The following is a 14,530-nucleotide window of genomic DNA, read 5'->3' as shown; positions in this document are numbered from 1 at the left end:
CAAGGGAGAGAGGATGAGTTTGAAGATTTGTTTCAAGGGAGAGAGGATGAGTTTGAAGATTTGTTACAAGGGAGAGAGGATGAGTTTGAAGATTTGTTACAAGGGAGAGAGGATGAGTTTGAAGATTTGTTACAAGGGAGAGAGGATGAGTTTGAAGATTTGTTACAAGGGAGAGAGGATGAGTTTGAAGATTTGTTACAAGGGAGAGTGGATGAGTTTGAAGATTTGTTACAAGGGAGAGAGGATGAGTTTGAAGATTTGTTACAAGGGAGAGAGGATGAGTTTGAAGATTTGTTACAAGGGAGAGAGGATGAGTTTGAAGATTTGTTACAAGGGAGGGTGGATGAGTTTGAAGATTTGTTACAAGGGAGAGAGGATGAGTTTGAAGATTTGTTACAAGGGAGAGTGGATGAGTTTGAAGATTTGTTACAAGGGAGAGTGGACGAGTTTGAAGATTTGTTACAATGGAGAGAGGATGAGTTTGAAGATTTGTTACAAGGGAGGGAGGGAGGAGTTTGAAGATTTGTTACAAGGGAGAGAGGAGAAGTTTGAAGATTTGTTACAAGGGAGAGAGGATGAGTTTGAAGATTTGTTACAAGGGAGAGAGGATGAGTTTGAAGATTTGTTACAAGGGAGAGAGGAGGAGTTTGAAGATTTGTTACAAGGGAGAGTGGATGAGTTTGAAGATTTGTTACAAGGGAGAGAGGATGAGTTTGAAGATTTGTTACAAGGGAGAGAGGAGGAGTTTGAAGATTTGTTACAAGGGAGAGAGGATGAGTTTGAAGATTTGTTACTAGGGAGAGAGGATGAGTTTGAAGATTTGTTACAAGGGAGAGAGGAGGAGTTTGAAGATTTGTTACAAGGGAGAGTGGATGAGTTTGAAGATTTGTTACAAGGGAGAGAGGAGAAGTTTGAAGATTTGTTACAAGGGAGGGAGGGAGGAGTTTGAAGATTTGTTACAAGGGAGGGAGGGAGAAGTTTGAAGATTTGTTACAAGGGAGAGAGGGAGGAGTTTGAAGATTTGTTACAAGGGAGAGAGGGAGGAGTTTGAAGATTTGTTACAAGGGAGGGTGGGAGAAGTTTGAAGATTTGTTACAAGGGAGAGAGGGAGGAGTTTGAAGATTTGTTACAAGGGAGAGAGGAGAAGTTTGAAGATTTGTTACAAGGGAGAGAGGGAGAAGTTTGAAGATTTGTTACAAGGGAGGGAGGGAGGAGTTTGAAGATTTGTTACAAGGGAGGGAGGGAGGAGTTTGAAGATTTGTTACAAGGGAGAGAGGGAGGAGTTTGAAGATTTGTTACAAGGGAGGGAGGGAGGAGTTTGAAGATTTGTTACAAGGGAGAGAGGAGGATTTTGAAGATTTGTTACAAGGGAGAGAGGAGGATTTTGAAGATTTGTTACAAGGGAGAGAGGAGGATTTTGAAGATTTGTTACAAGGGAGAGTGGGAGGAGTTTGAAGATTTGTTACAAGGGAGGGAGGGAGGAGTTTGAAGATTTGTTACAAGGGAGGGAGGGAGGAGTTTGAAGATTTGTTACAAGGGAGAGAGGAGGATTTTGAAGATTTGTTACAAGGGAGGGAGAGAGGGAGGAGTTTGAAGATTTGTTACAAGGGAGAGAGGGAGGAGTTTGAAGATTTGTTACAAGGGAGGGAGGGAGGAGTTTGAAGATTTGTTACAAGGGAGAGAGGAGGATTTTGAAGATTTGTTAGAAGGGAGAGAGGATGAGTTTGAAGATTTGTTACAAGGGAGAGAGGAGAAGTTTGAAGATTTGTTACAAGGGAGAGAGGAGGAGTTTGAAGATTTGTTACAAGGGAGAGAGGATGAGTTTGAAGATTTGTTACAAGGGAGAGAGGAGGAGTTTGAAGATTTGTTACAAGGGAGAGTGGATGAGTTTGAAGATTTGTTACAAGGGAGGGAGGGACGAGTTTGAAGATTTGTTACAAGGGAGGGAGGAAGGAGTTTGAAGATTTGTTACAAGGGAGAGAGGGAGGAGTTTGAAGATTTGTTACAAGGGAGAGAGGGAGGAGTTTGAAGATTTGTTACAAGGGAGGGAGGGACGAGTTTGAAAATTTGTTACAAGGGAGAGTGGATGAGTTTGAAGATTTGTTACTAGGGAGAGTGGATGAGTTTGAAAATTTGTTACTAGGGAGAGTGGATGAGTTTGAAGATTTGTTACAAGGGAGGGAGGGAGGAGTTTGAAAATTTGTTACAAGGGAGAGTGGATGAGTTTGAAGATTTGTTACTAGGGAGAGTGGATGAGTTTGAAAATTTGTTACTAGGGAGAGTGGATGAGTTTGAAGATTTGTTACAAGGGAGGGAGGGAGGAGTTTGAAAATTTGTTACAAGGGAGAGTGGATGAGTTTGAAGATTTGTTACAAGGGAGGGTGGGACGAGTTTGAAGATTTGTTACAAGGGAGGGAGGGACGAGTTTGAAGATTTGTTACAAGGGAGGGAGGGACGAGTTTGAAAATTTGTTACAAGGGAGAGTGGATGAGTTTGAAGATTTGTTACTAGGGAGAGTGGATGAGTTTGAAAATTTGTTACTAGGGAGAGTGGATGAGTTTGAAGATTTGTTACAAGGGAGAGAGGAGGAGTTTGAAGATTTGTTACAAGGGAGAGAGGATGAGTTTGAAGATTTGTTACAAGGGAGAGAGGAGTTTGAAGATTTGTTACAAGGGAGGGAGGAGTTTGAAGATTTGTTACAAGGGAGGGAGGAGTTTGAAGATTTGTTACAAGGGAGAGAGGAGTTTAAAGATTTGTTACAAGGGAGGGAGGAGTTTGAAGATTTGTTACAAGGGAGAGAGGATGAGTTTGAAGATTTGTTACAAGGGAGGGAGGAGTTTGAAGATTTGTTACAAGGGAGAGAGGAGGAGTTTGAAGATTTGTTACAAGGGAGAGAGGAGTTTGAAGATTTGTTACAAGGGAGAGTGGAGTTTGAAGATTTGTTACAAGGGAGAGTGGAGTTTGAAGATTTGTTACAAGGGAGAGTGGAGTTTGAAGATTTGTTACAAGGGAGAGTGGATGAGTTTGAAGATTTGTTACAAGGGAGAGAGGAGAAGTTTGAAGATTTGTTACAAGGGAGAGTGGATGAGTTTGAAGATTTGTTACAAGGGAGGGAGGGAGGAGTTGAAGATTTGTAACGTAACAAAACAAAAAAAATATTTAAATGAAATAACAGGCCCCTTATCTTTCGCGGGTCCTAGTTTTCATACGTTCGACTGTCGTGGAAAGCCAATATCACTTGTTTCAAAACAACATTAATGACAAAAATACTTCAGGGGTTTTCCGTCGGACGACCGATGTAAATGTACAGTAAAATAAAACTGAATACTTCATCAAAGTGCCAAAAGTCGATACTTTTTCCATCATTTCTATCCATACAATGATGAAAAATTTGATTGGAAAAATGATAATAAATATGCCTTTTGTAAAATTAAAATTTTCTTGTTACTCTACCGGGGGGATTGGGGGATTGAGTCTTGTTACGATTTCTTACAAAGGGGGCATAAGGGTTTAGAAAGGTGATTTTTAGCGTTACGTCATAGTCAAACGTTTTCTAATGCAAAGTAATGCACCATCTGAAGTAGTGTTTTGACACGGTTACTATGTGTGGTCAACCGTGACACACGGTCAAGTGTTGGGTATCGGAGAGTTAGGGGACTTGCGGGAAGTGACGAGTGTGTTGAAAATATGCAGAAGGAAGTCATCTAGTGGAGTTGGTCATCTGTCGATAATGTTAGCCTTTAACTTTAACTGCTGTGTTACAAGAAGCTTAATTAAGAGATATGGCTGCATTGTCATTAGGGTTTGCAAGAACAGAACGATAGCAGTTGTGCTCTTTCTTTAGCAGCTCTTAAATTTCCACCTTGTTCTCATCAAACCAGTCTCTATTGGGTTTGGCTGTCACATCCTGGGGTATCATTTTTATCTGGCTTCAGTTACTAAATGAATCATCGTACTGGAGCTTTCTGAGATCAACCTCTAGTATTCCTCTGAATTTCTCCTGTACAGCAGACAACCTATCAACACCGACCACCAAAAACGGATTACAAAGAATGGTCATCCTTGAGAATGAGTTGGTATTGCGTCCCTTCTAGTTTGATTAGAGTAACACCATTAGTAAAATCACTAAAATTAGGTACACTTCAGGACAGAAGAATAAACCGTAAAGTATTTATAATACATAAAACACTAAACCGGAACTTACACATAGAAAAAGAAAACCTGATATAAATACTCAGAAAGACACAAAGATAGAGGCACATTTCTTATTCCGTACGCTAGAACAAATTTGTACAAGTGCTCCTTCTTTCCTTGTGCCATTAAAGAATAGAATGGGTTACCTGAATCAGCCAGAAAACCAACGACTTGGCAGAGTTTAAGTCATTGATTAACATGCATGACTAGATTGACACAAGAGATGCGTAGGATATAATTATCTTCTTTTTTTTTAAAGTTAACTTCTGTAATATACAAGATAATATATGCATTGCCCATTGTAGCCGTTGAACTATAAGCATTCATGGGCATATATTTGGGATGGTTCGTAGCATGCTTACCGGGCGGGCGGTTAACTCTCGTTTTTTTTTTAAATAAATGATTAATCTCTGACAAACTCATTGCCACAATGGGCATAAACGTTTTTAATTATTGCTTTTTTAAAAATAAGACCTTCAATTAATCACAACTATTCTTAGATAGACCTACTAAGTAGATTTCAATTTAGATATATTTATATAAGGAGTTGGGGTTAGGGTTAATGTGGCCAAGTAGTAAAGCGCTTGATTTCTGAACCGAGGGGTATCGGGTTCGAATCTCAATGAAACATTATTTTGAATTATGTGATTGTAGTGACCTAATACAATACTACATGAAGACATGTCTTGATGCTAGGTTTTATTGAACAAGAATGACAAAACTGTTCACAATAACACAGTACACACACACACACACACAAGCTGACCTGGACACCATGACATTTTGACACACTAGAACAGATCAGTTCACAACACACAACAAGAAATATAAATACATAACATTAAAGTAGATGGGTAAAGTAAAGGCAGTCGTTGTGCTGACCACATGACATCCTCGTTCATTAACTGTCAGTCACAGAAACAGATGACTTTTGATCATTTGTCCTATAGGTCGCAAGGTCTAATTTCTGGATCTTTGGGCACCTCTGAGTCCAACCAGCTCTAATGGGTACCTGACATTAGTTGGGGAAAAGTGAAGGTGATTGGTCATTGTGCTGGCCACATGACACCCTCATTAACCATAGGCCACAGATACAGATGACCTTTATATCATCTGCCCTATAGACTACAAGGTCTGAAAGGGGTACTATACTTTTTCTTTTCTTAAATTCCACTATATCCAGAAGAGAAAAAGAAAGTAGTATAAACCAAAACCAAAACAGTTGTCACTCAAACATCAGGATTAAGGATGCATGTTACATTCTATCAGGACACAGTCAATGAATTATTTTTCACCTTTGAACAGGGCACAACATAATGAGGCAACACTTATTCTGGATGTTGAAACTAGTGAAACATGCCTTGTGGAGTTCCTCCAAAGAACACATCGCGTTGTTTTATCGTGAGGCCCAAACAAAATTCTGGCCCCCAACAGTCTTTAAGAAACAATAAACAGTAGAGATGGGCGTGTCAATTATTATTCGAATTATCCGATCGAATTAACTGGCTATCAGCGAAGAAATTTTTTAAATTGTAAACTATTTTCTTTTTTTTTTCCGGACCTCCCCGCGGTCGCATGCGGACCACAGTTTGAGAATCACTTCTTTATAAACAAACAGAATCCCACTCCTATCAAAGACCAGCTTAGCACTCGAACTTCTGGCCCAACACACACACACATAGTCTCCCCTGAATTAAAAAATGTTAACAACACAATTCTCATGTCTCACTCACAATAATAAACAACTTCCACACAGACTCACATCTTACACCCCCGTCTCCTGACATACTGTACTAGTGGAGAGGCTTTTTACAAAACTTAAATTGACTCTGTCCGTCTGGAAAAAAAATCTGAACACGTTATTAGGCCTACTTCAGCACCTATTTTCTGATCAAGTTGAAACTTCACTACTGGAATTCTGTCTCCTCGCACCTTCGATATGGAGTCACGGAGGTCACGGTTTCACGCGTGACGGGGGGGGGGGTGTGGTCCCTTTGGCTCGAAAACGCCCCCAAGGGGGCGATATATATCGCCCCCGTTGAAGACCACTGGTCTAGACGATAGTGTGGAGCGCATAGAACATGACCGAGCAGCCATCTATATTGTGTGTAATAAAAAATCTAACCAATCTAGTTAATTAAAACTAGTTTACATTGATAATTAGCGATGATATATTTTCATGTCTATCAACTAATATTAGATCAATCTAACATTTTTTTTATTTTTTTTTTTGTTCTTCTAATTAGGTAATTCAGAAACCAGTGAATCTATTTCTAAACGTTTGCCGTTTCTCGCTCATGGATAGAACAGCAAGTAAAGTCAACCTTCTCTGTGTCCTAGAACTTCTTATATACTTTTTACTTCTGTCGACTTCCAGAATGATCGCAAGGCAGCAAAGGTTTGAGTTTTGTTCAGCAGATTCAATATTTGTGCCGCTCGTGAAAATCAATAAATACTCAAGAAACTGCTCTTTGCGAAACCTTTTACAATGATATATAAGGCATATTAATTAGTATTTAATGTTGGAAGGACTACTTCATAGAACAACAAATTCCTATATGAATCATAATATTCATAGCATCGGAGGATAAACCTGAAAAAAAAATAATTCCAGTGTGTTTGATGATCACACAGGTCAAGGGCTGTTGAATAAGGGGACAGTACTGCTAGTGCACGCATGTATGACCTGTGCTGAGGTCATGTGACAGATAGCCTTTACGGGGGAGAGACTCAGTGTGTAAAGTCAGTTTAAAGAAAGGACAGTTGAGTCCAGGACAGCAAGAGAAAAACTGTGCAGTACCTTGAGAGTCCTCTAAGATGTAGCTGTGCGAGCTAGAGAGACTTGTAGAGATTAGTTAGGCAGTTCTGTTGTGAAGAAAAGCATTTCAGTTAGTGTAGCCAATTGTGTTTATTGGCTGTTGTTGTAATCTGTCATTAAACCGCCACTTTGTTTATTGAAGCTCTTGTAGTCAAGTTGTTTTAGATGTGGTGTGTTGTTGGCAGTGTTTGCAGAAGGCCTGATAGAGAAGATCGTAACAATATAAACACACACATACACAATCCATATTAAGGCCACCAAGTGAAAAACAAATAAGCGAAAAGTTTCGCTAAATACTCAGAACGTGCGAAGTGTTTGGGAAACACTGCACTAGAGACACAATAGCGCTGACTTTGATCTAGGTTTTCCTTCAGTGGACAGTGACTTGAAATTCCCATCTCTTAAAAATTAAAATATGAACAAGAACACATAAAAAAATACTTTTTGAAAAAAAAAACTACAAAACTTTTTGACCAAACAGACAGAGTTGATATAAGCTTTGTAAAAAAAAAATGGGGGGGGGGAGGGAGTATTTGAAAATCCCCACGGGCCCTCCACTTGAGAGGACACCCAAGTTAGTGTGTATTTTACATTTAAAAAATATTACGCAAAATACAGAGGCCTCAAAAGAGGTCAAGCCCTGGGCCCCCCAACGATGGAAAATTCCTAGCTACGCCCCTGGTGGCCGCCTGTTCGAGTGATATGCACTTCAATGCTCGTCGTCAATGACGTCATCCCCCCGACGTCACGCATGAGGTTTGGCCTGGAATGAATGATCTTCATTTCAAAAGAAGTGTCCGAAACTTAAAAAAAAAAAAAAAAAACATTACTTACACAATAAACCTGTTTTTACAAAGCGTTTACCAACTCTTGTCTGGTAAAAAGTTTGAACATGTCATTTCTCCCATTCCCATTCTTGGATCAAGTTGAGTGAAACTTTTGCACAATTATTCCTGGGCGAAGAAAATACATGAATCAATAACAAAATAAATAACAAATTTGTACTAGGGCGTGGTGGCTGATTGGTTAAGAGCTTGGCTTCCAAACCTAGGGTCCTGGGTCCGAATCTTGGTGAAGACTGGGATTTTGAATTTCGGTCCACCCAAATCTAATGGTGACCTGACTTAATTTGGGAAAGTAAAGGCGGTTGGTCATTGTGCTGGCCTCATGACACCCTGCTCGTTAAAAGTTGGCCATAGAAACAGATGACCTTAACATCATCTGTCCCATAGATCGCAAGGTCTGAAAGGGAAACTTTCCTTTTACAATATTGAAATTTATAGTTGCGAATGTGGAGTTCTTCCCCATACCATAGAAAAGCTTTTTAAAAAGTATTTTCATATTTTGCCTTTTTTATGTTCCTATTCTTGTCCAGATAGTGTATCCAGTACTTCTGAAAGACCTTTTTGTTCCAAGTAATTTGCATTGCTGGTGAGGAGCAAGATCACTCAAAGTAATCTATGTGCGTATTCTGAAATCCAATATGTTCATTACAAACTTAAATTCCTGTAACAAAATTTATCTATTTATCTATCACATTGACTTTTTCAATGGAAAAACATTTTTAAACGAATCATCTGAACATGTTAAAATGTGGGGAAGTTAATAGCGTACACAAATTCTACGTTCAAACTATGTCAGCATAGCCTAGGGCCTGGCCTAGATTATTGATCTATATTTGTTTTGTTAGTATTCCCCCATACTTAGATCGATCTCAAATTACATAATTCGAGATAATTTAAAATTTAGAGCATTTAAAGCGAAGACCAGAAAGTGAGAACTTAAAATTATAAATACGAATTACAAAAAAAAAGATTACTTCCGCAAGAAGTTTATCTTATTGACGTCTGAAACACAAACATGGCAAGCTATAGAGTCAATATTTAACCATTTGACAACTAGAGTGGCCGTGAGTCGCCGCTACTGGTGGTCAACTAGCCGGAGGAAATTCCAGCTACCCTTCGCGTGTCCCTCTGGTGGAAACGTCTAGTGGTGGAAACTCCGGAGGAATTCAGCTACCCGTCGCCTCAGCGTGGCCCTCCGATGGAAACGTCTAGTGGGTGGAGACTAGATAGTCAAAGTACGAGTAGTGAACCAGGCCCGGCCGGGCTTCCCTGGGTGAGCTTTTGTTGTTTTTTTTTTCTCTCACTCGGTGTTGGGATGGAAAGAACGCCCGGAACCCAGTCCAATAAGTTAGTCACGCCGTTCCACAAGGGGGCCGTCATCAGTGTCCCGTTAGCTGGAGTGGCGGTCCTTGCACGGAACAGTGGCGGTTACAGTATAGGAATATGAGACAAGCTCCCCTCAGTTAGCACTGTTCTCGGCCACTTGTAGCGAGTGGGGCCCAGGAACGGGGACTGTGCGCTGTGTACACGTCACGCAGGGCAGGTCTTAGGCCACTGCAACCTATGCGGCAGCAGTGGGCCCCGCACTTTCATAGGCCCCGCGCTAATATTAAGTGTATATTATTAAAATAAACCATTACAACTTATATATCAGGGTTCCCTCGGTATCCGGATTTTCTACGGGCTCAAGAAATTTCCTGAAAAAAAAGACAAAATTGTCATATTGGGATGTCATTCAATTACTCGAGGTCAACAATTCACGAAGATATATTGAACAATTTGGCAATATTTGCTATGCTTTTGAGCGTGATCTATGCAAGAAACAAAATTTTGAGAATATACTGTATGACTTCGCTACACGCAAGGTTCGTAAAGTTAACTTGCTCGAGGTATTTTACTTGGTAAAGAATGAATAAAATGCAATTTGCACTTATTATCTTTATCCTTACCAGACTGGGCCCCGCACTATCCGTTTCGCATAGGGCCCCGCAATCGCTAGGACCGGCCCTGACGTCACGGTCCGGTCTGGCCCAGTCAATCGATATGGCCGTCTACCGTTGGGAGCCATCAGACAGGACAGGGGTGAAGAGCCCCACGTCCAGGCCTGGTAGTTAGATACAAGCCTTTCTAACCACCAATGGGATAATGGCACCTACGGCGTCGACGCCCTTCTGGACTTCACTGAAGGTAGACAACTAAAGCGTGACCTCCATGTCGAAGGCGCCGACTCGAGTCGCCGATTTTGGGTTGTTTCGTTTACGCACGCACTGCTAGTTTTTAAATAACTTAAATAACTATGTATACCCTTACTAACTCTGACCTAGAAGAGCGATAGTGAAGCTATTTTTTTAGATGTTTATCTGTATCTCTGCAGTGGACTGCAGCATGTTGGATTGAATTTTTTAGATTTTTTGAAAATTACTTTTTTTTTTGCTAGCCTTTAAAATGGAACATATTTAGGCTTATGTGTAGGCTTTAATAGAATAAGATTCTAATGGGAATATTAATGTTTCAGCTGTAGAATATGGATAATGGATATAAATAATGATTCATTGATTCAATTGATTGGGGTAAGTCAAGTAATCAAGTTTGTATTTAAAATTATTTACTTAATTTAGAATTTCAATTTATTCTAGGTCTCGGGACTAAGCTAGGTGTCTACTCAGGGTCTAGACTAGATCTAGATCTAGACTAGGTACTTTGATAAAAATTTCAAACTCAATATATTGTAATGAAACTGATATAGTTAGATAGAGTATAGAGCTCTTTAAACTGAATTTATTGATAAGATAATTAGAACAGAAGTTGTCAGAAGTTATAGCAATTTTAGTGGCGAAAATTTTGCCTATATTTTTAAAAATATTTCGTTACCGAAAAAGGGAAATTTTGCAATAAAAATGCTGTAACTTATAAACTATTTGAGTTATTTGCATGAAAATTTCACAAGAAATGCATGATTATGTCCTGATATTTATTTTACTTTCAAACAAGGGATAGACTTTGACGAAATTTTCTTATTAATTTTTAAAGTGAGGTTACTTGTAAAAAAGAAACGATCGACGAAGTAGTACTTTTTCACATTTCAAAGACTGTAACTTTTGAACCATAAGAGATAATTGAATACAATTTTAAACAGAGATGCTTGATTACCTGTTACTACTTATTTTACCTTTAAATTATACATAGAAGTCCAAGAAAATATTTTACACTTCATGACGAGGCACCACGTGTCAAAAAAAAAGACAGAAAAAGTACTTTTTTTCTGTTAAAAAGGCTGTAATTTTTTTAATTTTCAGAGATATATGAATACAATTTTCAGCACAAATGCATGAATTTAATTGTGTTGTTCTTTTCATTATTTTGAAACCTGAGATTGAAGTTAGCACAAAACTTTTTTTGGTTATAATAAATAGAACTGTGGCAACAGTAAGTAGATGTAATAAGTCACCAGGTCGAAAATAATTTTCCAATATGAACTATTTTGCTTGCCCTCAATGATAGTGGCAGAATCTGTAAAAGTATTAAATTACATCCCTGTCTGTTGCTGCCACATTAGTGTGTATGACAATCATGTCACACCGCAGCCACATCTCCTTCTTGAGCTCTGCGATGCTGCCAGGTGTCAAAGTTAGTGTATCATCCAATACATCTTAACTACACCACTACTGCTCCCTGCCTCTGCATCATCAGTGTATGTTTTGTTTGTTTTACATGTTCCCGATGTTCCTTCAGAGTTGAAGATAGTTACTTCCTAGTCCAAACCTCCGGCTGGACGACAGGGGAGGGAGCGGGCAGGGTTTGAACGCGGGGCCATAGATAAATCCAAACGACAATCCAGCGCGCAGACCGCACGACCAGGCAGCCATCCATCTGACTATCATGTCACCACACTCACCACCTAGTAGCACACCACTGCCAGTTACATCCATGATGAAGTCCATCCACCTACTAGACAGATTTATAGAGAGAGAATATAGAGGATTCAGCTATTTAGGCAAGAATGGCTATCCTAACCTGTACTATACTACAAAAGATCATCTGTATTAGAAATTTATTAAATTAATTTAATAAACAAAAAAACAAAAATTTAGGTAATGTTAATATAGAATTAAAATCGGAGTTTATTGATGCCTAAATATAGAGACTGTCTGAAATAAATTATTGTCTCCGGAATAAAATAATGTGGGTCAAATTTGTCTGCATTAAATGAAAACAATATAGAAATGCAGATCTTAGAGAGGAAGTGGAGATGGATTGGTCACACCCTTAGAAAAGATACCAGCAACAGAGCTAGGCAGGCCTTAGAGTGGAACCCCCAGGGAACAAGACGCAGAGGAAGACCAAAAAGAACATGGCGACGCAGTGTACTTGAAGAAGCAGAGAAGACCGGGAAGAGCTGGGACACCATCAAAAAGCTAGCAAGAGACCGTGGAGAGTGGCGTGTTTTTGTCGAGGCCCTATGTTCCATGAGGAACTCAAAGGAGTGATGATGATGATGATGAAATGAAAACACATGGCCTCTTTGCCCTTAAATATAACAAATATAGGTTAGGGGTACAAATATAAGTAGTCATCCTTATTCTCCTTAAACTTAAACTAAAGAAGATTTTGATACTTATTTCTTTTCTATGTCGAAACATTGTCAAATAATGCGCTGTCAAAGTCAAACTTTGAAATTTTAGCCTATAGGTGTCCAAATAGCATAAACTACTCTAGATCTAGTTTATAAAAGATCTATTATAATTTATTATTATTTATATAAAATATATTACTATAGATCTAGACAATCACAATAGTCATTATTATCATAATCATTATACTATGACTATCTCACACTATCTGTCTATACTATTAGTCTGAGTATAGTCACTAGACTATACTTAATTATAATACAAAAATAGTATGACTATCTCACACTATCTGAGTATCTGTCTATACTATTTGTCTGACTATACCATCACTATTGTCACTAGACTATACTTAATTAAAATACTACTATTTTATACTATATTTTTTCATACTAAATAAAATTATAATATAGTTAATGGACCTCATTCACCAATCGTAAACAAACAACATTTAGCCATGTGATTATCTATATCCTCTATTAGATACAAAGTATGCCATCCATAGTGGCTGTCACGTGATACATATTTTTTATTGTTTTATCAATATTATGCCATGGCTAAATGTGTTTATTTACGATTGGTGAATGAGGTCCATTAATATTATTTTACTATATTTTTATATTATAGCGTCTATACTTTATTAAATTATAGTTACACTACTAACTAGTTATAGATCTAGACAATGTAGTCATCTAGTCAGTAGATCTATGTTATACACATTATAATAGTATTATAATTATACCGTTTAGTCAGTTTAGTATAGATTTCTATAGATCTAGATCTAATCAATCTAATCTATCTCTAGAGATCTATATATTATTATATAATAGATCTAGTTTATATTAATCCTTTCACCACTAAACAGTTGTCAGAAACTATCTATCACCAAAGACAGGCTTAGAGAAGGGATATATAACTCTGTATCAGTTATTTTAAAAAATCAATTTTATGACTAATTTCACAGGAAAAAACTAATTAGATCTAATAAAACCTAACAAAAATGTCAAAAACATTCTTTTTATAGTAGAAAAAAATACAATAGAGTCGACCTAGGAATACTGTTCAGAGTTGTATAACAGGAGATCCAGAGATACTAAATGTCCCGGCAGTTTCCAACATTGATGACTATCCGATTCTTCGCTCAGAAGTAGCAGCAGCAGTAAAAACCCTGAAAAAGGGAAAATCAGCTGGAGTTGACAACATTCCTGGCGAACTTCTTCAGGCGGGAGGAAAAACTATGATAAACGCACTCTATATGATTTGCAACAAGGTCTGGCAATCAGGAGATTGGCCCAAACCCTGGACCCAATCACTCATAATAACCCTTCCAAAGAAAGGCAACTTACAACTCTGTCAAAACTATTGCACCATCAGCCTCATAAGTCATCCCAGCAAAGTACTGTTAAAAATCATATTAAACCGGCTAAAACTGATAGCAGACAACATCATATCAGAGGAACAAGCAGGTTTTAGACAAGGTCACAGCACAACAGAGCCAATCCTAAACCTCAGAATACTCTGTGAGAAATATCTCCAACACCAAGAGAATCTTTTCCATGTCTTTATTGATTTCAAGAAAGCTTTCGATCAAGTATGGCACGGAGCACTCTGGGCGACAATGGAAAAGTACAACATTAATAAAAACATAATCAAAGTTATCCAGAACCTCTACAAGGATGCCACCAGTGCGGTGTACTTCAACAATAATATTGGGGACTGGTTCAAAACCACAGTTGGAGTAAGACAAGGCTGCCTACTGTCACCAACACTCTTCAATATCTTTCTTGAAAGGATAATGGAAGATGCCCTCGAGGGCTATGAAGGTACTGTTTGCGTTGGAGGAAGAAGAATTACTAACTTGCGCTTCGCAGATGACATTGACTGCCTAGCAGGGACAGAAGAAGAACTAGCTGTCCTGGTGATGCGCATTGACAAGACTGCCGCAGCATATGGCATGCAAATAAATGCCGAAAAAACTTAAATTATGGCCAATAGCCATCAGGGCTTTAAAAGAGGCTTCAGTATTGGAGGTGAAAAGCTAACCA

Source organism: Biomphalaria glabrata, chromosome 4 (genome assembly GCF_947242115.1).
Source record: "Biomphalaria glabrata chromosome 4, xgBioGlab47.1, whole genome shotgun sequence".
Lineage (NCBI taxonomy): Eukaryota > Metazoa > Mollusca > Gastropoda > Planorbidae > Biomphalaria > Biomphalaria glabrata.
This window is presented reverse-complemented; position numbering follows the sequence as displayed.